This window comes from Haemorhous mexicanus, chromosome 10, assembly GCF_027477595.1.
Source record: "Haemorhous mexicanus isolate bHaeMex1 chromosome 10, bHaeMex1.pri, whole genome shotgun sequence".
Lineage (NCBI taxonomy): Eukaryota > Metazoa > Chordata > Aves > Passeriformes > Fringillidae > Haemorhous > Haemorhous mexicanus.
This window is the reverse complement of record NC_082350.1, coordinates 2,041,850-2,068,405: the sequence shown is the minus strand read 5'-3', so window position 1 is coordinate 2,068,405 and position 26,556 is coordinate 2,041,850. Positions and strand designations below refer to the sequence as shown.

The following is a 26,556-nucleotide window of genomic DNA, read 5'->3' as shown; positions in this document are numbered from 1 at the left end:
TACCAGACTGCAAACCACGTGTCAGACAAATGGGATGCTGGCTTTGGCTAATGGAGCACCAGCCTGCAGCCAGAACAAGCAGCTTTTAACAGTGCTTTGCTAAACCAAGTTATTGAACACGAGTAAAATTCAGTAGAAGAGTTCTCTGAGAACCCAGAGCATACAGGAACAAGAGAGGCAAACCCCTCTGCCAGCTGCAGCAGCCCTGGCACCCTCCTGGTACTTCGATGTTCTGTTCCTGCTGAGTTCCATGTCTGAGGCCTCTCCTTTTAAAATTTTAAGCCTAGCTTAAACAACACAGAGCCACTGAGGTCCCAGGCTGCTGTGCCACACCAGAATCACCAGCAGTCAGCTGATGCACCCACTAGGGCAGACACAGCCCTGCTGTGAACTGCTGGGCTCAGCTTCCTCTGCTTTTCCCCGCTCAGAAAGCTGTGGGAGCTGGTGAGCAGCAGCAGGTCTGAGCTGGAGGGAGGTCTGACCCAGCAAGGCTCTCCTGGAGCACTGGCTGTGCTGGTGATCCCACAGAGCTCCCCAGACCTGGATCCTGGCTGGGGAACTGCAGAGTCCCTCTGTCCCTCTGCCCTGAGGCTGCAGCTGTGCCAGGAAGGGCTGGGAGCTGAACCCCACAGCTAGAAGGCACTTGGTCCTACTGCTTCCAAAGCACAGAAACCCCATGGGCAGGAGCTCCTAGGCAGCCACTTTTAAATGGTGGCATTTTGATCACTTTATGCAAATTCCATTGTAATAAAGCAGCAAATTTTTAATAGCACTAATCTGTAGACAAACTGACTGAAAATACTTATTGTCACTAATTCCAAACCATAGCCAATGTAATTTTTCTGCATCTGTTCTGGTCTCTGAGTATGGTCACACTTTACAAAACAGCTTTTTCATGAGGTATGTGGACCTCCATCTGTAAACCAGCAAGTGAAGATTAAAAAAACTACTCAGAATTAGGAAGAGTAAGGCCTTTACAACAATCAACAGCATCTTGAAGTGGCAGCTGACTTTCCTGCTACATTCTCCCTTCATACACAAAGAACTCTACATAGTCCTTCATTTTTCCAATTTCCTAACACAGACTTTGTAAAAATAGTTCCATCAATACCAAACAAATTCTTTCATCCAAAAGGCCAATGCCTACTAGAGCAGGACTTCTGTCCACATGTAACCTCACAGCCCACACAGACAAGTCTCCCACCAGCTATCATTTCCTCTGCCTACTTTGTGGGCATGAACTCATAGCCAATATTAACATTTTATTAACAGAACTGGATTGTTAGAAATGTCAGTTTTCAGACGAGGCACCGAGTTCCCTTGTGTTATTTCTACCACCTTTTCTAATCAAAGATCCCGTGACACATTTTGACAAAAAGTAGGGCACAGCCAGCTTATTTATTCTTTTACTAAAAATAGGCTTCGATGTCCAGCAGGTTTTAATGTGTGAGACAGCACTTCAAGTGTAACAGCTGCTCCTCCTGCCTCAACACATCTGTGTTACCAGCTCTCTCTGCAATCTGCTAATTACCAAAATCAAACATCACCCTTCACAAGGAGTTCCCTTTTTCTGAAATGCTTACTATGATTAGGCTAACCAACAAATGGAATAGCAATAAAACATCTTCTCATCCTTACAGGAGGATTTCTGACACCCTTCCAACCACAGCACAGCATGTTTTACATCTCTTGGGTTAATGGCATATTACTATTCTCAGCCAGAGGCAAAGACTAGAAAGAGATTCATTACAGGAAATCTATCTCTCTCTCAGCCTCTTTGCATATTTATTTTCTAGCTGGCCTTCCTGTTAAGGCAATTCTGATAACAGAGCAGATGTGACAACTGTGAAAACCAGCAATGATCAGGAACACTATTGAGGCTGTCACACGTTTTAATGACTGTGGATATGAAACACTGTACAATTTCAGCATTTCACCTTGAGACTTTCAACTCATGTTTTGTCAAGTTTTCTTCGAGGACATCATTGTCCAGCCACAATGGTGTAAGTCACAGTTAGCAAGACTTTGTTTTGTCAGAACTGCTCCAAGAGAGAAAACTGAGTCTTTGTCCCTCCAAGGACACTGATGTAGTTATTCTTTGGGCCACACACATCTACTGATCTGAAGTGCACAGTGGGCATCACCTCAGAATTTGGCCATGTACCTTTGCAAACCAGGAAAGACTTGCTCCAACCTACCCTGCATGAGTTACACGTGATGTGCAAACCAAAGAAAGAGATAAAAGCAAATGATATATTGCTGCTGCCATAAGACAAAGGTATTGCATTAACATTTCACCAGCCCATGGAAAATGTGATCAAAGCAATAATTTCATTGCTTATCACCACTATACCCACATAGCAGGGCAAGCTAAAAAAGTTGTTGTGAAATTTAAAAATTCTGTGAGCACTAGAAAAATGGCAAATACTACATGCATCACCATTCCTCAAAAATACCTGTTGTACCTACAAATGGACTATTATTTTGAATCTCTATCTAAAATCTCAGATTCTAACTTCTTCCCTCTGGTGACTGTGTTGCAATTTTAGTACTACTGATGAGTTTCTGTTTTTAAAAGGACTAACAAAAATACATATATATAGCAGATAGGCTTTCGAAACGCATTTTGATGTTTTATTAACAATGTTTCAAGTCTACTACTAATTCATGTACAACTAATTTCAATGTTTATTTTTCTATAAAACTGTCCTACATTAAATCAGTGCAAGCAGAGTCACAAGCACACACTGAAATTGCTGAGAAGCAAGAATGTTCAGTTCCCTGCTGCAGCAGACAGAAATTATTTCATCTCACAGTTCTACTAAACTTCTGATAATCCCGAGCCATGAGTCCCATCCTTGGAAAAAAAGCACATTTCAGAGCAGATATATCAACAGGCACTGCACATCCAGTGCGGGAGAGACTCCTGGAATACTCCTAAAATGCCAGTACATTTTTTGAAGTACATTTTTCTAGTCTTTCATTGCTAGACCATCCAGTCATCCTGAATCAGGAAGACTCATGTTATTTCCAGGAGTTATATTTTAGACAGTTTCTTCGAGCTACAGATGCATCATCCTAATTTTTAGTCTATAAAAGTTAAAATTACTAAGTCTGGCAAGATGCCATCACAAAAAAAAAAATTAAAATCATTGCAGTGTAAGAGTACAAGTATATTATTATTTATTTCAAAACTAGAAATTAAGCCTGCCTTACTATTTTGGAAACTCCAGGCTTTGTGTTGAATCACTTTTCAAGGAGTTTCCAGGTACTGATTAACCAAATCAAAAGCTGTGTGTTTCACCCCCTCTGCCTGGCAATCTACCACAAGTCAAAAGTTTCATTTAAATGACTCACACGCCTTCAGATTAAACAACTATGCAAATGATGCCAAGTCTTTGTTTATCACAGCTTTGTCAGCAAAACAAAATCATTCAGCAGGTGAATCATGAAATTGCTGTCTGTGTGGACGAGGGAAGCAGAGATGCCTGCTGAACTTCACGCTCCCCAGTCTATTTCTCCTTCTCCTCTCCTTCACTGTGTGACTGCAGCCCTGCTAGTGTGAGCAGAACTCTTCCCCCAGCAGAAGGGCACAGCTCACTTGGCTGCAGCACAGAAAGTCCTTTAGGCCCACCAGTAGAGCTCAGCCCAAGTGGCTTGCTCAGGAGAGTGCCCTTGCTGCCTCCCCCTGTGAGGGAACGTGGGGCTTGTTTCCAGGAGGAGAAGTGCATCCATTTCAGTGCCCCCTCCCCTGAATGCAGAGGGCTCACAGGGAGCTTTTGCTGCAATTCTGTTCTGCTCTGGAGAAAGACTGACAGGGTGGCAGTGCTCAGAGAAGTAGCAGCCATCTGGACAAGGTTAGGTCACCTTCACAAGACAGCACATTCCAGCAGCTCATAAAAATGTGGCTCAAGAACACTTTTTCTGTTCCTGGAATGTATCTCGTTGCCAAAGAAGGTAGCTACGACCAGGAAAATATTCCATGGGGAACAAACAAATTCTCCTGCCAAAGCCATTCCTCCCTGCTCCACCCCAGCTGATATTACACAAGTTGAATAATGCATGTCAAGGTATTAAGTAACATGTAAACACTTCCAGTAAATGTTTCTCCTGCAAGCCTTGCCTTAACTGGTATTGCTTCCCCCAGTGATAATGGAAAAACATCTTCCTCAGTTCTTCTGCACCTAAAGCTCATTATTAATGAGGCACTTCCCACAAACATTGGCTGGTAATCTTCTCCTTGCCCCATGTCCAGGGCAGATTTTAAACCTCTTGCAAACTCAGCTCTCTCAGAGATGGCCTTCCCTGAAAGCCTGTATTGGCCCCACAGCCCAGGCTCTGGGGAAGGCTGGTGTCTCAGGAGAACTGCACTTCTGGTAATCCTCCAGGAACAGATGACAAATTCAAATGGAAGCAAGCTGGGGCTTTTCTCTCCCACCAAGGATGTTTTATAGGAGCCTTGTCTTCCCATCATTGCCCAACAGAGTTCCCCACCCCAATTTTGAGAATATGTGTTTTCACATCTTTTCCCAAGGGGAGCCACAGCTCTTTTCAATCTGGTAGAGGAAATCTCCTTGGAATTTAGTGTCACTTCAGGCATGCCCACTGCTCGCATATGCCAGTAATTCCTTCTGCTTTACTGTCTGGGACACTCCTCATCAGAGGCAAAGGCAGTTCTGAGCCAACTGACCAAAAGGGGACGTGGTTAATCACATCACTGGGATGAAGATGGCTCTTGAATCACCTCCATGAGACTGAGAATCATTAGTCCTAAGGAAGAACTGCCCAAGGAAATTTCTGGGATTTTCCACTGGCATTTGTACTTTCATGAGGGTTTTCTGTAAGAGAGACTGACCTAGGGTCAAGTATCCAAGGAACTCCCAGGGAACAACACCAAATTCCACTCTGAAAAATGCCTGGGCAATAAGTTTGAGCAGAGCTGTTAAGTAAGAAGATAACCTCATGCATTTTCTATAACTTTTTCCAAGTATAAATTATTTCATTTGATGTCTGTTAACTGCAAGGGCTGAGTGTGGATTGAGTTGGATTGTTTCCTTTCCATAATTGTTTTCCTGGCAATTGAACTTGCAGCCCAGCTGAGGATGTGACACCAGCAGCACTAAACACTACTTAGATCCAAGTCACTGCAATTGGTAAGAAATATGCTCCTGTTTGGGTAATACATGGAAAGCAGAAATGCCAGTGAACAACCTCTTCCAAGCCTTCTCTGTCCCTGCTTACAGCACAGCCTTTTGTGCCTGCTCTCCCACATCTGGGAGAGGAGCAATGGCAACATCTCAGCTCCCAGCAGCAAGGTCTCCCAGCTCGGACAACTGCACCATCAGCACAAGGACCACAGAGAGCATGGCAACTGAAATCGCACCCACCGCGGCAAAATCAGGTCACAGCTACACAACAACTGCTGGGCACTGCTCAGGAACTGATGCAGGCTGATTTTTTTGTCTGGGCTAATCAGGACAGGCAGAAAGCAAAGCCCATGCCAGAAGGAGCCTGTCCTGCTCCAAAGATTGCTCAGGAGATGGGGAATGACTGCATTACAGCTATCACAGGAATGCCAGTGGCAGACAGCTGGCACTCCTTACTGAGTGATTTGAAAAAGGCTTTCCAAATACTACTTCCTGCTGCTTTTAGTTCCCCCACAGAAGAACTTTTGGAAAGACCAAACCCTCCACAAACACCTTTGGAGAAAGCTTTGGCCAGCCACTGCTGCTTTCCTAGGAAAGGGTAACTCACTGCAGCCTTAATTCTTCTTCATGCTGTGAAATAACCTTTTTTTGGACAAAAGACTAATAAAATAACTGATTTCCAGACTTCTAAAAATGTGAGGGCTAAGTGGACACTCAGAAAGAGGAGTGGTGTCTAGACTTCTCAAGATCTGAAAAGTTCATCTGAAAAACTGTTTATTTTTGTTGAATTATGTGTTGAATTTTAACCTTTTACTTAAGAAACCTGGTTCATAACTACATCAGGTTGTGGAGTCTATTTATTGCGTATATTGCTTCACAGAGAGGAATGTGATGACAGCAAAGGAAATGCTTTTGCACTGTCCTTTTTCCCCTCCACCCACCCAAAGCAGAATTGTGCTGCCCAGCTCCTGCCTGGATCCCTCTCCACAGGGATAGGGGCAGGGGGACAGGCAGGCACCTGCCACAGCCCCCAGAGCAGCAGCATGTGGGATAGAGCAGGACACGCAGAGCCAGAAGGGCTTTCCTGAGGGGCTCCTGGGTGTGCACATTGCACACACATACAGATGTGTATAATCCACCCTCCTGCAACTTGACAGCAGTCTGGCTCTCAGTACAGCAAGAAATGCCAGCCCTCAGCCTGTCACACACCATAAGCTGTGTCACACACCATGAAGCAGCGTCTGGCAGCAGCAGTGTCCCAGCCCCCTCTGCAGATATCCCCCATGCCACCAGGAGCTGGGAGCACACCCACCCAGCAGGAGGGCCAGCACTGGATGGTGATGGCAGCTGTACACATTTGGCACATGGAAATGTTTACATAGCTGACTGCACACAGGTCTGCATCCTTATTGCTGTGTGCTCACCCACAGAGCTTGGAGCAGAGCACTTTGGCAAACCTGTGCCAGCTCAGGGATCCACCCAGACCTCACCCTGCAGGGAGCTGCTAAAGCTGAGCTCTGATGTGAGCGCATCACAGGAGAGCATCCCACACAAACCCTTCCTAGCCTTCCTAGTGCCCCCACACAATGGACACCAACACTCAATCATTGAAACTGGAACTTCAAGGACATTCTTACCGTGCCATTAAACTACATTTAGAATTCCTTTTGTCAAGTACAATTTTCAGTTACAGTGGTGAGGACTACACAGGTGTTTCAAAACAGCAAAAAAAGCATCAGGTATCAGCTCTCAAGCACCTTTGTTCTCAAGCACCGTTAACAACAGAGCAAATACCTGTAGCAGTCACAATTCAGGAAAAGAAATCTCTACATCCCAGTGAAAGAAGTCTCAATTCCTGAAATAGCACCTGTAAACTTCCAAACCATCCTATGCTAATTCCTTCATATAACAGATCCAAAATAACCTCTTAAAACACTATTGTTAAACATTAGTCTTTTCCTTTGATAATTTAATTTAAACATTTTTATTTAACCTTTAAATCTTGACTCTTATGCTAAATATTCCTCAGAGAAAATGTCTGAATAAAGTATTAGAGAGATGCACACTTCGCCTCTTTTAATCTTAGTCACATCTTAAACTACAATTATCACAGATATATGTTAAAAAGTAATACACTCAGATATGAAAAACAAGGTCCTGTTACAGCATGTCGGGTTTTCTATCAAAGAACATGCCATTACACTTTGTGGCTTAATAATTTTCAAACCTAAGAACTGATGATGCTCAGCTAAATTATCCATAAAATATGCCTTGAAAAACAGCATGGTTTTGTTTTGCTGTTTTCTCTCCTTCCCCCACAACAACAGCTGGGGGAACAGTCATGCAGTTCCTCAGTGGCATGGCCATACGAACTCTATTAAAAAACTGATTATTTCAAGTTGCTAAAGATCAGGTGATAACCTTCTTCAAAAGATGAAAAAATGTGAACAGACCCTAATTAGTATCTGATAGAAGTGGGGCTGTTGCACTGTGTAAACGCTGAATTAGAATGATAATGTAGGGAACTCAACAAAAGCAGCTTTGTGTTCCTCCCTGCAGCCGGTGACAGCTCCTGCAGGGGCTGTCCCTTGCAGCATGTGGCACCCTGAACACTGGGTTTTCCACACCCTGCTCTGATGTACCTGGCAGTGCTTCTACAGCTAGCTTCAGAGAACAATCCCGTGTCCCATGCTGCACATCTTGTCTGGGACAAAGACTTTTTAAATAAATCCTTCTGGCTGGCTGACTCACCTCTCAAATACACCTGCCCATGCACCTGTGGCACTGCCTGCAGAAATCCCAGCTGAGCACCACTGCTGCTCCCTGGCCTTACCCCAAAACAGGCCCTGTCCCTGCATTTTGGGCTGATGGTGCTGCTCCAGGTGACACTGGAGAGTCACTCCATGGCAAACAGCTGCTCTGCACATCAGGGATGGGCTTTGCCTCCACCAGTGCTGGCACCCAAACACGCCAGGGGCTGCTGCAGGCCAGGGCTACAGTGGACACTGCATGGCATCACTGCATGACATCATTGCATGGCGTCACTGCACGACGTCACTGCACGACGTCACTGCACGACGTCACTGCACGACGTCACTGCATGGAGGCTGATGCATTGTTGGAACCCTGGATGCTGAGAATTTTAAATTTTCTGTGCTGAAAGGCACGGGCCCACAAGAGAACACTGCATCTGAGCTGAGGTTGTGAAGAAGGTTTCCAAAACTGATTGATAGCACTGGGATTATGAGTGTGTAGTTGGTTAGAAGTGTGTGATATCACAGGGTGGAAAACTTAAGAGTTTGGGGTCTTAGAATATAGAAATAAATATGAAGCAAGACGGAGGTTTTAAGGTGGAGGCAGGTTGTTCTTCTTTACTTTCTTCTTCCTCCTTCTCCATGGGTTTGGGCAGAAAAGTCTGCACTGGGGGCTCTGTGGGATCAGTTATTGGGGTAAAAGGGAAAATAATCCAGGTGTCAGCTCTTAGTTGGATAGTTTAGTCTTAAAAGCCCGTGTGCCAAGAGATTGTTGGGCATTTTGTGCCTTCTAATGAAAAGCTGCTGAACTCCCAGCAGTGAGACTGTTTTACTGATAAGAAATAATAAACACCTGAGTCCCAACATGAACTACAGTCTCAAGTGCCTGCAATCCTGACCTAGAGAAACTGATGGTGCATGGCAGGTTTACTACCAGCTCCCAGTGACTGTGCTTGCCTCATGCAGCTTTTCTGACAGACACTGAGTGTCTTAATTAGCAACCTGCCTTTTTAATGCCCAGAAAATCACACTGCGTTTGGCACTCTGGGTCTGCAGTGGCTGCTCCCACACCCCCCCACCTGTAACCTTACCCACACAGAAATCCTGCTGAGGCCAACGCTCTTTCCAAGCCAGTCTGCCCCCAGCATATGTCAGCTTCTGTACATTTTGCCCTTTTCCAATCCATCCCATCTGTTTATGGTCTATCTAGCTAAATACAATTTTCCAAGGTTTCCAAGTCATCTTTTTGCCTTTTTTTTCCCTATCTGATGTCCAGTTAATGATATTAAAGGGAAATTTATTAAAGAACTACCTGAATTTCTACTTTATTAAAGAACAATCTTAATTTGAAAATAACTACTCAATTTCTTTCCACATTTTTTCTCCAAAGTGGCTGAGTGTGACCTTGGTAAAGGTATTTAGCAGAGGCCTGTCATTTGTCAAATTATTTTTCCAGTTTTTCTCAGCAAGAATTTTGAAATCATTATCAAATTATTTTTGTTACATCAAATTAAAAAAATGTTCTCTAGCTAAGCTGAAATATTTTAGTCTAATTCCTTAAAACTGCATGAGATGAAGTACACAGTGGAAAAAACCCACAAAATTCTGGTTTGGGGCCAAAATCGCACCTTGATGTAAAACAGAAGGGGGAGAAAAATTAAATCTCTTGAATAGTATTTCCAAAGTGTTTATTAAGAATTGCTTGCTTTCTTAGTCTCAAATCCACAGCAGTCTCAAGGCAACAGTGCCACATCTGGGTTTGATGGGCTCTGTTGAAAATGCGTTGGGCCAAGCCCTGATTCTGCTGCCCTGCCATCCCCGGCAGGTTCTGCACCCGTGGCACACGCAGCCCAAATTGTTTATTTCTCCCAGCTCTCATTAACCTCTGACTGCTCTGTTGGAATCAGGAGACCAGTTCAGATATCTTCTTACAGTTACTGCTAAATTGTAACTGTTTGAAAAGATTAAGTGTGACAGGTCAGAGAGGGGAACAAAGCGTTTTATTCATGGAGAATCCTACCAGCCTTCAAAGCGAGTCATATGAGAAATATATGAATAGAAAGGTTTTTATAGCTTGTGCCTAAATTAGAAACAAGATCAGAAACCTCAATGTCCCTCATGAGCTCCTTCCTGTTTCCCCATGCTCTCCTATTCATTTTGGATGACACACTGTCCCCTTTATTCCTCTTCCTCCTCTTGTCCCTCCTTGTCCCCTGTCACCCCTCTCTGCACATCCTGCTCTGTGACTCTGCGCTCACTTGTGCTGGATTTGGAGAAGAACACCCCAAGATCTGCCACTCTGGAAATCTGGGAATTGCCAGCTGGGAATGTCCCACCTTGCCTCCCCCAAAGAAGCAAAGTGAGTATGAAGCCGGACTCCAGCACTCCTTAACAAGGGATGTTCAAATACACTTCACAGCAAGGTAAGAAACAAGCAATTTCATGTGGTATGTGACCTAAAACACTGGCAAAGCAAAATTCCAGAGGAAAAAGACCATTTCCTCACCCTCTGGCTTTGGAACTAGACCAGGATAAGCTAAGTGGGTGAGGCAGAAGTGCTGGCCATTTGAGCACCTCAACAGGGGGAAAGAAAAAAGGAGAGAAAAAAAAAAAAGAGAAAAAAAAAAAAGGCAGAAAACAAGTGAAAACAAGTGAAAACTGTGTGCACATGAATCCTTAGGGCCATCCAAACTGGGAAGGTATGTTAGAAACCACTTCTGCTTGCAGGATTAAGGTTTTGAAGTCAACAAGGGCAATTATTTCTGGAGATACAGTACAATACAGATAGTGCCTTTTGACTCAGAGAGAAGAGCAAGAAACAAACTTCTGGCTGGACAAAAAACTCTTCCTGCAAGAACAACCACCTCTGAAAGAGGTAAAGAGAGCAACAGCAGCTGCTTAGATTTACACTGATGTCACGGAACAGAACTGAACCCAGCCAGTATCTCTGACTGGTACCAACTGCTACATCAGTGGGTCTAAACAAGTTCACAGCCTCAGAAGACTGCCACCTCCCTTCCACACAGGAAAGGAAAATCGTTTCTTTTAGAGGAACTCAGAATTTCTCAACCCTAATTAATCTTCTAAAACAGGAAATCCCAGCCAGCACAGGTGGAACTGTAACACACTGGCTGTGCAGCTGGGGAATGAAAAATGGGATTTCCGTGCTCCCATCTCACCCACCAAAACCAGAGCAAGTAAAACAGGCAGCTGGAAAGCTGAAAAGAAGTATGCAAGTAAAAAAACTGAGAGGGGAATTCAGGAAGCCACTAGGTCATTCCTAAGAAAATTCCCTGCAGTGTCAAGGATGGTTTGAGCCCTTCTGAGGAAGCAGCCCTCACTGAGAGCTGAGCATTAGGGCAAAGGAAACTCATCCAAATCTGTATTTCAGGAACCAAAGCCGAGAGGACACTCTGCTGCCTTCTGAAAGAGCCCAGTAATGTGCATGGACAAGTCCAGCTTCCCTCAGCTATCCCTTTGTTCTCTGTAATTGCTATGTTTAAATACAGTTTACACTGTTACTCACTGGACCACATCACAAAAGATGAATGCCAACACAGACATTTCTTTGCCATTGAAATGTTACTTGAGCTAAAAGTCAAGACAAGAAAGAGCCATTTCTTTTTGACATTTACAGCATTATAATTGTGGAGGCATGTAGAAAAGAGGGATATAAGCAATTATTTACATTGCTACACATTTCTGTCTAATGGAAGCCAAAAGACTTAAGAGACAGGTGAAGATAACACAGGTGCTTGTAGGGTATGTCCTGCACTCTGCTCTGAGCACTAGGGCTGTGCTTAAGTTCAGCTTAAGATAAACAGCATTTTTATTTAATTTTATTTTTTGAACAACCTGGTCTAGTGGAAGTTGTCTCTGCCCATGGCTGGGGGTCAGAACTAGGTGATGTCTAAGGTTCTGTAAGGTCCCTTCCATCCCAGCTGTGACTGGATGACATCAAGCACCACAAAACCATCAGTATCAGAAGACACAGCGCAGATTTCAGAGAAACTAAAAAAACATCGTGTCTCAAACAAAAACAACTAACACAAATAGTAGCACCCAAGCTTTGTTTACACTAGGGGAAGTCCAGCAAGGCAGTGATAAAAGAGCTGTCAGGTTGGGGTACTGAAAGGTGTGTTTTCACCAGAAGAGCAGTGCTCTCAGTGTAAAACAGCCTGAGTACTTCCAGCCATAGGAAGTGACCCTCACTCTCTGATGTGCCAGACCAAGTGGGTAACAAGCAAAACCAGATTAATTTACTTTAACTACAAGTACACCCTCAACACTTGCTCACTGGGGCAAAAGATAAATATACTTACTATTAATGAAAATAATGCTGGGAGAGCATGACATTTTTTCTCTCCTACACACATACACACACACACACACAAGTTCTCTCTATTTAGATTATTAAAAGGCTAACTGTTCTCACACATACATCTCAGTCAATATAACAGGTATTTGCATTGTTACTTTCTCATGAGTTTGTACTTCATTGCCCCATTCTGATAGGCCATTGAGCCCACAGGACACTGCTGAGTCCATGTGGTTTTGTACTGCACAGCAAAGCAGGCCATGCTTGGAAATGCCCTGAATACATGCAGAGGAGGCAGAAAAACGAGCAAGGTCACTCAGCTGGGCTTTCATTTCAGCCTGGATGCCATGTTCCAACAAGAAGTCACACACATTCTGGAGAGCAGGTGTCAGTCAGAGCCCCAGAAGCTCAGCTGCTCACAATTCATGCCCCCATATGCACTACAGTGCCAGTCAGAGCTGAGAGTAACCTGCACAGGAGGCTGCAGGTAGAGCAGCTGCTCCAAAATGAGCACGTGCCCTCCAGCAGCCCCACAGCCATCCCCAGGCTGACCTCTGTGCTTCAGGCTGCTACACTCAATATTGAAGGTAAATGTATAGGAACAACTGAAAACTATTTTCCTCCTGGCCTACTAGTGAAGTGCTTAATTGAAGAAGAAGACAAAGATTTAACAGACAAGTTCTTCCCCTTAAGATGGATTGATAAAACACAGAATTTAACATTAGGTAACTGCAGAACTGAGATAATGTCATGATGTTTTGCTTCCTACAAGATAAAAGGAAAACCCTGGTTGCTATATTAAGAGGGGAAATTATTTTAAATAAATATCTCAACTTCCTTCAATTACAAGGTTTAGTTCAGCTCTAAAAGGAATTTGTGTCAGCTAGAATAAGACATCTCTGTGAAAGATTAATAAGAATGAAAACCAACCTCTTAAAAAAGTAGAAGTAATGCCTGTTGAATTTATCATCACCTATAAGACTGGTTATGTTAATAATCCTTCATGTTATGCCAGGTCCTGAAAATAATTAACAGTTCACAATCTTCCCACAGAAGTTTCAGTGCCAATGTTGTTTTGACTGTTGACAATAAATACAAAGCATAATCCCAAATATTTAGGCCTTCAACATAAATTCCTTATATCTGAGCAACTTCCATGGAATGTAATAAGAAATCTACCAGTCCAGCATTACCTGTGAGCTCCTGGATCACAGACTCAGCGGGGAATTTCAGCCTCACTGTTCACAGCTCTTCAATGAAGTCCACTGTGCTCATGACCTGGAGGAGCAGATCTCATGTTGCACTCAGAGCTCCACAGCTGAGCTCTGCTGAGCCACCACCCATGCTCAGGAGCGAGAGATGAGAACCAGGGTGCTGCCAAAGCCTGGCTGATTGTGCTGCTCAGGGGCTGCTGGGAAATCCTGAGGGCTCTCTGTCCCACGTGCAAGCTCTTTCATAGCTGGGAAACAATGCTCACCTCAAACCAGCAACAAGGAACGTCTGCGAGGACACAGCATCATGAGAGAGGATGGAGAGGAAGAGAGGGAAATAGAGAATAAAGCAAAAGATGGAAGGGAGGAAGGTTGTTCACACACTTACAAAATCTCTAAAATAGTCACAGCCCAGAGAGATGCAGGTGGCAAACTGATCTCATTAGAGAAACCACAATGGTTCAGAGACAAGGTTCGTTTCTGCCAGGATCCTGTTTCCAGTGCTGCTCATACCCAGATGCACAGGAAGGTTCCCAGCCACACTGTTTGACAGACTTTAATGTAATTCCTGAAAGACAAGCCAGAAATATTTGGCTAAAATTCATTGCCAAGTTAGACAACCACTACATAAGGAAGAAATAAAATCCACTGTGTAGAACAGGACACCCATGGTATCAAGTTTAGAACCCACTCATGGCACTTCACCTTGGAAACACTTGGTGCAGCACACAGCGTCCCTGCAGAACTTCCACAGCCAAAAAACTCTGATACAGGCCTCAAAAGTGTAAGAAATAAACCTGGCTGCTCACTGCTCTGTTAGCCTGGGCAACTGGTGTGCAACCAGCACGAAATCCACTGAGGCGTGAAAGGACTGCAGTATGCACCTGCACCATGCAGACTTTTGGGGCAAAGCAGAAAGATTTACACATCCACCCACTCCTAGGGAAGGCAGTGCCCCGTCAGGACAATGTGGCAGTCAGTGCTTCAGTCATGCACGTTGTCGAGGCAAGAAGTGGACAAGACTGACTGACTTCATTCCTCATCCCTCCATTATTACTGGATCTTAGGAACTGCTGCTCAGGGCTAGTCAAAAAACTCCCTTCATGATGTTTTTCTATTGAAAATTGTGTCTTTCTCCTTGGTGGAAAAAAAGAAAAAGCTTCCCATTAAAGGCCCTCACTCTGTCTAGTATTTAATTTCTAAAAACACCAAGACCTACTATGTTTTTGTTTTCAACAAAACCTTGTTTTGGAAGTGGTGCCTCACCGGAGCTGTGGTTCAGTTGCCAGAGCACACCTCCCACGAGGTGTGAGATCACTCAGAGCGGAGGTGATGACACCACTGGGGAGATGCAGCCTGGCCAGGGAAGCCAGGCTGCACCTGAGTCAAAGCTGTCAATCAAAAAGTATTCACAATTTTAGAAAGTCTACTGCAAATTTTGACAAAAGTAATGTTGTTACAAAAATGAACGAGGCCAAATCTCAGAAAGCAATTGAAACAGGCTCTCATTTATTCAAAAACAAGTCAGTGGAAACAGAGAACCTGGGATAAGCGCAGATCCTCACATAACAGCTCAAAAAGAAACCAGAAACCCAAAGAACCACAGAACAACGCAACAGGAAAAGAACACGAACTCCAAAGAACAGCAAACTCCCCTTTTTATAACAAACCCCTGGTCCAGGATTGGTGGGTTTTGGATCCGCGCGCTGATTGGTGGAATCCGGGCGCTTTGATTGGTCCTTACCGGGTTCATTTTGGACCAATCATTTCCCCAGGGCGTCGAGTGATTGGTTGATGCTCCAGCCCAATCACTCTTTGAGTTGTCCGCCTCCTGCCCCCACCAAGTCCTGGACCCCTTTCCCTTCCCCCACAACAAACAACTCCCCAACATTGTTACAAACTCATAACAATGTGCTTCGCTTTAAATTTTTCTGCAAAATAATATATTTGATGATCATGTCTGTTCCTCAACATTTCTGGGCACTCCTGAAGTGCCACTCATAAAAGTGGAGTGAGAGGACACTGGAGGCTCCAGCAACATCAGCCATACCTACCACTGCCAGACTCCTTCCATGCTTGGGAATTGCAAGGGGATTCTTCCCCTCCTCAAGCATCTCAGCTCAAGTATCTGGCCACTCATTGCCCAGAGGGACTGAGCTCCCAGGGAATGCTCTGTCAACGTCAAAGATTAACTCACTGACCCTCATGTTTAATGTACAAAAACTCTTACAGGAACTCTGCATGTAAGCCTTTAACATAGACTCTGATCCGAGGGCAATGGACAGCCCTAACAGCAAATCCTGCCTGAGCTTTCTGAGGGGATGTGAAGGCTCAGAGAAGCAACCCAAGAGCACACAAGCATTTGCAATCAAGGCTCCACTCTTATCAGACCCCTCCCAGTCTGCTCGAGCTTTACCAGATCACCCTCGTGACACAATTGCCAGTAAAACACGATAGCCTGAAACTGAAAACACCTCCAGTCTACCAAGAACCCACTCCGAAGGACAAAGTCACTGATAATGCTGAGCCCAGCTCACAGGATGAGACACTGATTGTCTCAGTGCTCTAAGTGAGCGGCTTAATTGGAACAGAAAAACAGGGTGATGAATCACAGCTAAGGAAAGCACCTTGCTGAGGAACAGACAACATCAACGCTTTACATAATTTAAAAATTTTGAGGTTACTCTTTAGGACAGCACACGTGGAAAACATTTCAGGAAAAAAAGATGAAATGTTTAATTGGTGAATTCTTGCCATTAACACCCTAACTGGTGTGACACATGCCAGCGGGCAGGAGGTGTGAGCCTCAGACACGCTGCCAGCCACACTTCCCCACTCCCTGCAGCTGCCAGACCTCGCTGAGGTTTGAAAGTTTCCCAGCGGGAGGCCCCGTTCTCTTCGCTTTCTGACAAATTAGCCACTGTAGTCACATCTCCTTGGTGGGTTTGATTTCATTCTTTCTTCTGCTTCTTTTTTCCTCCTGGTTTCTTTTTGATGCAGTAGCAACTGATCTTATTCAATCCTAAGCCCTCTTCTCATCTCCTCACTCCGAAAAGGGAAAGAGACCCCAGAAGAACCCTAGGGAGTGGTGATTCACCTGGGACTGGGGAGATTGTCACAGCACAGGAAGCGCCAGCAGCGACAGGGAGGGAACGGGCCCGAGTCCGGCCTCGGGAGCGGGGAGCGGGCAGGAACGGCGGGGGCTCCGGGCGGTGCCGGGCCCGGGGCAGGGCCGGGAGCGCTCCGCCGGGGCTCCCGCTACTGGGCAGGGGTCGGGGGAGGTCACAAAAGCAGCAAAGCTATAACGCGAGCCGCGCTCCTACCCGGCCGTGCCTCCCGCAGCCTCACACCGACAGCGCGAACCCGGCACGGCTGGCCCGCCCCGCCCCCGCCTCTTCCTCCCGCCGTGCCTCCGCCCGGCCCGAGCCGCCCTCAGCGACCCCGCGGGCTTGGCGCGGCCCGCACGGCCCGGTGCCCTCCCTGTGCCGCCCGCACAGCTCCTCCTCACCCCGGGCACGGGCACTTCCCGGGGCACCGCTCTCCACCGGCCACTGCTGCCACCGCCACCTGCTACTGACACTGCCACCACCACTGCCACTGCCACCGCCACCTGCTACTGACACTGCCACCACTGCCACCACCACACACAGCCTGGCAGTGCCTCAGAGCCACGCTGTACCTTTGGCCTGGGCAGAGGAGCAGCCAGCCCCCTCAGGTTCACAAGCATAACCTTTTCAGCCATGACTTTGCACTTGGTAGTGAAATACTGAGTCATGCCAAATGTTACCCAGCTGTTCCTTTATCTCCTTCTCTGAGGAAAGGTGATTACTGCAATAAAATCTGCTGCTTTCTTTCACACCAGCCTCGGTTCCCTCAGAGGAGCTGCCTGGAAAGCAGCAGGTGATGTGGGGGATGAGGGCCTGGCTCTGCCATAGCCAGCCGAGGCCACTGCTTCCTTCCATCCCTGTCCTCCTCCTCCTCAGCCAGCTCCCAGCATGGCCTGCAGCCAGCCAGCCACCCACAGGGCCTGCCCTCCTCACAAACACCACACTGCCACAGAAACTGCTGTGGGAGCGCTGCCGGCCGACATGGGCATCCCACAGGCACTCCCTGCAATGCTGGGGGTGCTCTGCCCTGCCCGAGCCAGCCCAGCTCCAGAGCACAGCAGAAACCAGCTGCCCACACAGGTGTCTGGCTGACCTCCAGCCAAAAAAGGCTTCACTCTCCTGCTCACTTCAGCAGCACCTTGTGCCAGCCTTCCCCAGGTTCAGGCCACTGCTTGGGAGATGACATTCTGACAAATCAAAACCTGTCACTTGAGGTGCAGTGGTGACAGATGTGCAAACCCAGTCATCACACCAGGCCACATGTCAGGGGTGAAGCACAGAGCTCTGCAGCTCGGATCTGGGGGGAGAGCCAGGGCATCTGCCAGTGGACATGGGGCAGCTAGAAAGCTAAAAGGAGGACAGCGAGCAGACCCCACAGGAGGAATGGCCTCCACTGCTGAACCAAAGGAAAGCATGGTCTCTAAGAAAAGCCTGAATCCAAAAAATGCCCCAGTAGGAGATCTGGAACATGCCACAGAGCAAGCTGTTTGCATTCCTGTTTTATTGTCTGCCATAAGCAGCAAGCGTGGTGTTCAGCAGCAGAGGAACTTGAGTTAATGATCTCTTGTAAATTTTAGTACTTGCAAGAAGGGTTTAACAAGAAGTTTCAGACCTGAAAATTTGGAATATATGCTAAAAGCATGGCAACATTACATTTTTGACGCCTGTCATTCTTTTAATGCATGGTATGGGCAATAACTTGCAATGAACAGTAGCAGCTCCGGACCCTCTCCTACAGCTCTGCTAGCCACAAATAAGGTTCTGAGCAGGGCAGAAAAACCAATGTCACAGAACAAAGGAACCTGAAGTGCCCTCGCCCAGAATTTCCTTTTCTGGGCTCCTCTCTTTGCAGACGAGTGTGCTTTGGGGATCCTCAGTGCCAGATCTCTTCCCTGCCCCTGTCCTCTGGAAGGAGAAGAGCTGTCCCTCCCAGTGACACAGAACAAAGCCCAGGTAGCAGCAGTTCCTTTTCATTTCTTGCAGGGTGCTGGTTCCCTCCCCTTGGACAAGCATCTGTGCCCACCAGTTATATCAGCACATTGCAACCTCACCCTCACCTGTGGAGGAGGGCTTGGGGCACTCTGCGCACACAGCTTCCACTGGAGTCACAGGAGCTGTGAAGTCAGAGTTCAGTCCCAATTTTACCTGGCATAAACCCACACCACAGGAAAACACCCCCTTCATTGGCCACTCATGGTGCTCTCTGCATGGACCCTGCCCTTTCCCACTGCACATGTGGGATGAGTGAACTTAGCCAGGCTAAAACACAGTGGCTGGCTTCTTTTCCCAATGTACTTGTGACTTCTTAACAACTGCTTCCTCAAGGAGAAAGGATATGTTCAGTTGTTTTTTTTCAAAACAGAAGGTACAGTACTTAGTGCTTAGTACTTAGTTCTGTATCTAGAAGTAGTGGTTCAATAATCTGAGTTGAGGCATCCTCCAGGCACCTCTCCTAACACCCATATGGATCAATGGCAGATGTCATGAAAACCCAAGCAGCTGAGAAGGAACAACTAGGAAAAACAGTCAGGATCTTAGGAAGTGTTTTGCACCAGTAACTCTCATTGACTCTGGGTGCTTTTGAGTTTATATCTGCATCAGAATTTACAGATTTGGAGGCACAGTTCTCCATGACTGACTGACTTTTGCCAGCACTTTATCAGTAGCTTTTATGGCATGTGTAGGTTAAACCCTGCTTTGAAAGGACTCTGCTTCCTTTGGACATTCTGGTATGACCATCTATGTCAAGGGAGCCAATGTGTCAAATTTCAGAGAACATCGAGCAGCAAGGCACTGCTGGCTCTAATTCTTCATGGAGTGATCCTGAGATAGTTCCTTAATCCAAATTTCCAATTTCCTCCCACAGAGCACAGCCAACACTTCCCTTTTTCCACCCTCCACCAGCCATCCCTGTACAGATGATGCTGTCCAAGTAAGGATGGTCCCCATGCACTGAATGCAGCTGTGGCACCTCAGCATAACTTGAAAGGGTAAAAATAGGTACTGAGCTACTGCAGAGACAAATCCACTTGCTCACTTTCTTGCCCTTGCCATGAAGGAATCCTGTTTGTATGTCCACTGCCACAGCTGGTTTTTTCAGCCTGCAGACAGCTTGTCTGCCCAGCCCAACTTACAGACTCCTGGCCAAGGTTTCATCTCACCTTATCAGTGTATTCAGCATTCTTCAGATCCTGACAACCCACGCCCCTCCCTCTCTGCTTCCCAGGATCCCTTTGTATTCTTGTCCTTATCTAGTGTTGCCTTTTATCCTTCTTGCTTTTTCGTTTTACTATCATTTCTCACCACACACCTTGAGAAGGGTGAGTTTCCTGGAAGAAGGCTTATGGAAAAGATCTTGCCTCCCTATCTGAGCAAGCAAGGGAGCCAGGAGCTATTTACATATTTTCTGATAAGTAGTGAGAATGTCCTGATGGTCCTGTGAAGTCCCCAAGGAATTGGTTTCATGCTGTTCTGCATTTTCTGCTTGTCTATGCTTGCCCAATTCTAATGAACTAACAGTATTAAAGATATTTTACATATTGTTATAACATTATTTGGAGGAGAAAGCAGTATTACCATCTTGAATTTAGTCATTAAAGAGATGATATTGGCAACACTTACCATTTAAATAATGAAAATAACTTTTAAAGTATGATTTTTCCCCCTTATTAATTATCAGTTAATTTCTGCCTACAGTATTATGTAACAGCTGCATCTAATTTCTAATTTTTTGTGCAACCATTAGGGCAAAAATTATATTTAATTTTATATTATTAATTTAAATTCTTTCCTTTTTTTATACGGACCAAAACTGGGGATGGATTGAGTTTTTTACAGTTGAAAGTTTCTTTTCTTAACATAACTTTAAAGATCTGGAGCCTCACAAGAAAACCCCAGAGCAGCCAAGACCCCCCTCACAAATACACACGAAGTGCAAGACTGATGCCTTGCAGCAGCACCAAGCTCTCACTGCTCCAGCACGGGGTACCTGTGGGAATGGGGGTGCTCAGCACTTTGCTTTGGCCGTGGGAAGAGGAGGAGCAGCCCCAGAGTGGCCATCCTGAGGCAGCAGCAGCGCTCAGGGATGAGCAGCCCTGCGGGGAGTGTGCAGGGGAGCCCAGGGGCTGAGCCAGGCCCGGGACAGAGGGCTCAGCCCCAGAGGCAGCGCTCCCCAGGGCTGCCTGGGAGCCCCGGGAGAACACACACCCTGTGCCAATCACAGCTCCTGGAAAAGGAAGCGCTGGGGAAAACATCACTCTGAAACGTTTCCCTTCCAGTGAGCGAGCTCTGCATGGTGTGAATGCAGCAGATTTCTGGGTATTTCGTGCTCTGTGGCTAAGAAATAAGAAAGGCTGGGCTAGGAGGTAAGTAACTACCAGGAGAGAGCTGTTTGCATGACCACTTCTGAAAACACATCTGAAACTCTCCTGGGGGCAGATTTTGAGACTGTAACTGTTTTCACTCAGAATATTCAAATCAGCCTGTACTGACAACAAACAGAGTGAGAGCAAAGCCAAGCCGCAGTCTCGAGAGGAGAGGAGAAGACGCAAGCAGCTGTGAGAAGAGAACACATGAGCTGCCCCTGCAAAGGCTGCCCGCTGCTCTCAGGGAGCTGTTCTTGCCCTGGTGGGAACTCTCCTGTTCCCACTAATTTCATTCTTTCATTTTTTATTAGATACTCGACCTGTTATGACTTTCAAAGTGGTTAATTCAAAGTTTCATCTTACTCACAGCAGTTATCAAGACCTAACAATTGACAAATACCTCAAACACACCCACTTTGAATCTGGCTTTAGATTGCAATATAAAAACTACCCATTTGGTCAACAAAAGTTGGCTGGTCACCTGTCAGACCCTGAGAGCCACACCCATCCTGTCTCTGACAGTCACCTGTTGTAGCATCTGCTGCAAGCAGGATAAAGGAATATCTATTAGTTTTCACTTCTCTTAATCCTGTGATGGTCAAAATTCCAGACTTTTGAAAAGGCTTTTCTATAGGTGCAGTTTGGCACAACACTGACTTTTGAAGCAGTACAGACACACCATTTGCAATAAAACCCCATCCATGCAGGGAGAAACGGGGCAGCAGGCTTTGTTCCAAGGAGCAAATTCCACCATCCCAACCCAGACGAACTTGACCCTTACACAGCAACTTGAAAACAGGAGTACAGGCCTAAAACACACAACTCCACACATCCATTTGCTACCCTACCTGCTTTCAGTCCAAATGCTTAACTCTGTTTTTGAATAGTTGCACTCATTCTCGTTTTGGCAGTCTGCTGATGGCATCAGTGCAAGTTCCACGTGTGATACTTTATTCAGCTGAACATTACTGAGCTGTTTCGTCGTGTTGTGCCTGATGCTGGGGGACAGGCATCAGGGCTCAGCCAAAGTCACATGAACCGTGCTGCTGCCAGGCAGGAGCAGCAAGCTGTGGGGAAAACATTGCCGTGCGCTAGGTACTGCACAGGTGTATGGGATTAACCATCCTGTCGCACGGGCCAGGCCGTGAGCGGCGGCACCGGCACCGCTCTCACAGCGCTCGCTGCCCGCAGCCTTGACCTTGGAATGCTCCCAAAGCAGCGCTGCAGAGAAGGGAGCAGAGGACATTTGCAAGTAGTGCACTCAGGCGGAAAGACAAGCCCGGGGCACGTCTGCCACGGGATCGCTGCCGCTGCACAATTCCGCCGCGCAGCCGAGCGCGAACCCCCCGGGAGCCGCTCACCGGGCTGCCTCCCCTCCTCACTGCCCGCACTGCGGCTGGCTCCTCTGCCCTCCCCAGGGCCCGGCCCGGGGCTGTCCGGAGTTGCCGCTCCCCTGCCCCCGGCCCGCGGCCCATCCCCGGCTCTGCGGAGAGCGCTGTGCACGCTCTGCCCTCGCTGCACGCAGCGCCAACCGGGGCTCACCTGCGAGCCCTCGCTGCCGGCATCGGCGCTTCCTTGAGGCACCGTGGCATTCATCCTGGTGGATGCTAAAAAGGTGTTTCCCTGGGAAAAAGCAAGGATGCTTGTGGAGTTTACTTTAAGAGGGTCATTGTCTGCAAAGTCACTGCAATGCTTTCTAGAGTCCCTGGAATATTTTTATACTCATTCATTACAGGATCTACCAACTGCTACAAAATAGCAAGGGCTGCAATAAGAGCATTACACGTTAAGGATGGCTTTAATTACATACACAATATCTATGCAAATGCCCGATAGCATCTTCTGCATGAAAGGGTTGGTTTGCTTCTTATCCTCACAGTATGGAATCTTAGCGCTTCTTATGATGCAATATTAATTTGGTTAGACTTAATTTAATTACTTTGGTTGGTAATTAAATCAGCATGTCTTAAATTAAAATAACCAGTATCATCATGAAGTATTTCTGTCACAGTGGCTTCTAAAATATTTCAGTCAGGACTAGATCCCTATTTTTCAAGAGGCTGTGAAAAAAAATGCATTAGAGAACGGGGCCAGACAAACCCATCTGCCTCTTAATGTGAAGAGGCCACTGCTGAATGGCAGGCACCTGGCACACTACAGGTCCCTCTCCAGCACCAAAAGGAACATTTTTCTGTCTCATCCTGCTTTGAATACCTTGACCTGAGTGTCATGTCCAGCATTAGACCATAAAGAACTAAAACAGTGCTTGTTTCACCACTTTTTTTCAGCTGTTTCAGTGTGTTTGGTTAAATCCTGGAGCACCAGAGAGCAAGTTCACAGTGATGATTGTCCTGTACACCTCAAGTCACTGAGAGATGAAGTAACTTGACCAAGGTAGTGTTAACTCAGTGGCTTACCCTTATTTGTACTGCTGCTGTAACTGTGGCTCCTGTTTGAGCAGGAGTAAACACATCAGGCCCTTGTTGAGTCACTGGCACAGGCAGAAGAACTGCAACATCCTGCCACTGGCAATGATACTCAAGGCACAGCACGCCAGGCAATGGGGGTCTTTGACTTTCCTGCAGGAGCAGCTTCCCCTGACGTGGTCTGGCCAACCAGGTTTTGAGGTAAAAAGCAAGCATTTACTCTAGATTAATACAGCACTCATGGAAATACACTATTTGTTTAAGTATGACTATTGCAAAGTGTCATGAGCAAGGTACAGTGTTACAGGTACAGTGAAGAAACAGAACCAGCCCTGCAGATTGCCAGGACAAAGGTTACCAACACAATTTCAGCTCAGTCCTCTGCAGGCCATGTGGCACAGTCTTGATTCCTTGTTTCTTCTGCATTAATTCATCAGTGAGGCTCGAGCCCACTCTCTCTCTTGCAGCTCTCAGGAAGAGATTGCTTGCAGACTCTCTCAGCTGGATGACAAGGGAAACATTCAGTGCGGGCCAGGAGAACACATACCCAACAGTGAGTTACACAAGCAGTTGTGAGACAGTACTGGAATGTCAGCAAACAGGATCTTTGGGTCTAGCTGCAGCTCTGGAGACAGAGAGCAGCCTAAGTCATCATGGAGCAAGAGGCCCCATCACAGCAGCAGGTAGATTTGCTTTGAGAGGTGATATGGCAAAGCAGATGAGCCCTTCTGCTCTCCAGGCCAGGGCTCCATTCTCAGCTCTGTGCACACACTGCACACTGCAGTTAGTCTGCAAAGCAGGTGCAGGACCCCTGCCTCCCACCAGGAGGGATGACTGCCTTGTTGAGTGCATGTGGGAGCAGCAGCAGTGGGGCATGTGGGATCACACATCACAGACTTCTGGGCAGCAGCAAACAGCATTGTGACCATGTCTAACTTCTGCTGCCCTCGCTCTTCCCCTGTCATTGTGTGGGCTGGCAGGCTTGCCAAATGTGTCAGAGCCACATGAAATGGGTGACACTTGTGACCCTGTCCTCGTGGTCCCCAGGCTGATGGTCAAGTCTGAGACACAGACCAACCCAAAAGGAAATGAGGAAGGTCCTACCCATAACATAAAGACTGCAGGACCAGTCTCAGTGTGTTTGTTTATTCTGCAAGTTTTAAGATGGAAAAACGCCCTGTAATAACAACCAAGCCTTCGAATTCTGTGCTATGTATAGCAATTCCCTTATACGTGAGCTCTGCATGTGCTTGTTGATGTCAGTGCCCTGTAACCAAGAGCCACTGCTGCCTATCACACACAAGTCCTCATTATGTTGCATAACAAATTACCTTTGTTGCCTCACAGAATGGCACAGTAGATTTTGTTGTTGCCTCGTGTAAACTTTAGTCTTGTGAGTTCCTCTTCGCCCTGACGCACTGCTGCTGCCTGACAAGTGCTTAATTTCTGTCGTTCAGCAGCGAGCTCCACGGTGCAGGCGGCCACCGAGCCTGAAAAACAAGTTCAGAAATGCAGAAATACGCCACCACTGTGTCTGCAAAACAATCAGCCACGTGGATCCTGGCTGCTGGAACACGGCTTAGAGGCTGCAGCCACACATCCTGGGGGACAGCACCGCTGCACATTCCGCCCTCGTGGTCATCTGATGTTTTCAGCTACAAGGAAAAACAGGAGCAGAGAGAAACAAAGAAAGTGGCAGAACAGCAAAGGAATTTTAAACTGACAAAGAATTCATGGTGTTGGCATTTTAATGCTATACCAATGCCTTTTTAATGGATTTATCCAACTGCATTGCACTGTCTCTCATTTCAGTGTTTAAGTACTGTTTCTAACTAAAACCCATTAGTTACAATGTTCATCTGTTAAAGAAGAAAGTGCGAAAATGTTAACAAATTCATCCATATGATTACAGAATGTTAAACCTCACTAGACACCCCTGATAGACACCCCTGATTCTTCCTTCTTTATATATGTTCAGCACATATTTCAGGGGAAGGAAAACATTTACTGCCAGGCTTCAAACAGTGTTTCCTTTCTTAAAACGTTTTCGTTGGCAGCTTTTTCTGCTGGCACGTGACCAATACTCTGGATAAGTGGGAAAATAGCAGTGATATCTACAGGCCAGATTTGCCACTTCTTAAAATGAGCAATGCTATCTTATTTTCGTATGTTCTGGCCATTCCCTCTACTCAGAGCACTACTGGAAACTCACTGATAGCTGCTCCCTACTTTGCCTGGACAAAATCCAAAGAGGAAGAAAATCTAGGCATTACAAGGGCAAACTTCAATAAAGTCTGAGAGTTGGCCTGTTGGGATAACCCTAAATAAGGGTAACAAAATCTGGATGCTAGCTTATTTAAAAATACACATTTTGCCATCCCCTCCTAGTCCTTTGAGAAATGTATGTTCCAATCTCCAACACACACTCATCTCCCATGCACTCTCCAAATTTTTTAGCTGCTTCTTAGTTGAACCTGCCCTTTCATCAGTGCTCCTGTCACCCCACTGCTCACTCCATCTCCTCCACAGCCAAGCAACACTCATCAAATAAATCACTGGAGACATTGCTGGACAATGGGTGAATGAACTGCTGAGGGATTGGGGTTTGCCTCTATTTACTGGCTGTACACTTGAAGCCAAATTTCAATTACAGGGATAATATAAAGGCCAGCCCAGTCTGGGCATTTTAAGAGATAATTGTACTTCAGTAAAGCACTAAGGCACGGCTGTTGTCAGACACTGCTGCTCACAGCTAATGGTGCTGGTACAAAATCTACCTGGGTATGACTGCAAACAGCTTTGGAGAGCTGTCATGGGACTGAGTGAGTGTGGCCAATGAAGGCAGCAGGGAGCCTGGATGCTTGAGGTACAGGACAGAGAAACAAAAAAATCTTTGTAGGAACTTCAGGTATGTGAGCACTGTAGAGCTGTAATTATATTGTTATTATAACAGCTACTCCTTAGCTTGTGGAAAAATATCGTGAGCAGTGCTAAGTAGAAGGGAGGAAGATTACAGCCCTGCCTGCTTCAGAGTGAAACACCAGCCCTGAAGCTGTCAGCTTCTTCACCTTCTCAACATGCTGATGACACGGGACCTGGGGAATTTCAAGTGATGGCTGAAAGATGGGATTTCCCAGGAGAGAGAACTAGTGAGTCAAAGAAGACTTGACAGAAGCATTCAATACAGGAGATAGCAGCTTGGCTCTTCCCTGTCCTGATGTTTGAACACA

The 26,556-nt window shown here is 46.3% G+C and overlaps 1 protein-coding gene across 5 annotated transcripts in view; it reads right to left on the bottom strand.

Moving 5' to 3' along the window:
• Nucleotides 1–16,796, bottom strand: part of PIK3CB (phosphatidylinositol-4,5-bisphosphate 3-kinase catalytic subunit beta) — a 91,648-nt gene extending 74,852 nt beyond the window's left edge. For 3 of the 5 annotated variants that reach the window (XM_059854913.1, XM_059854911.1, XM_059854916.1), the window contains exons 1-3: nt 16,527–16,730; nt 13,818–13,997; nt 13,412–13,718 (exon numbers count right to left, since the gene is read on the bottom strand). The gene's annotated coding sequence lies outside the window, so the exon portion shown is untranslated. Of the gene's footprint in view, nt 1–13,411; nt 13,719–13,817; nt 13,998–16,526; nt 16,731–16,752 lie in introns of those variants that run through there. The other 2 variants (XM_059854912.1, XM_059854915.1) reach the window with 2 other exon arrangements.
• Nucleotides 16,797–26,556: the final 9,760 nt, after the last annotated feature.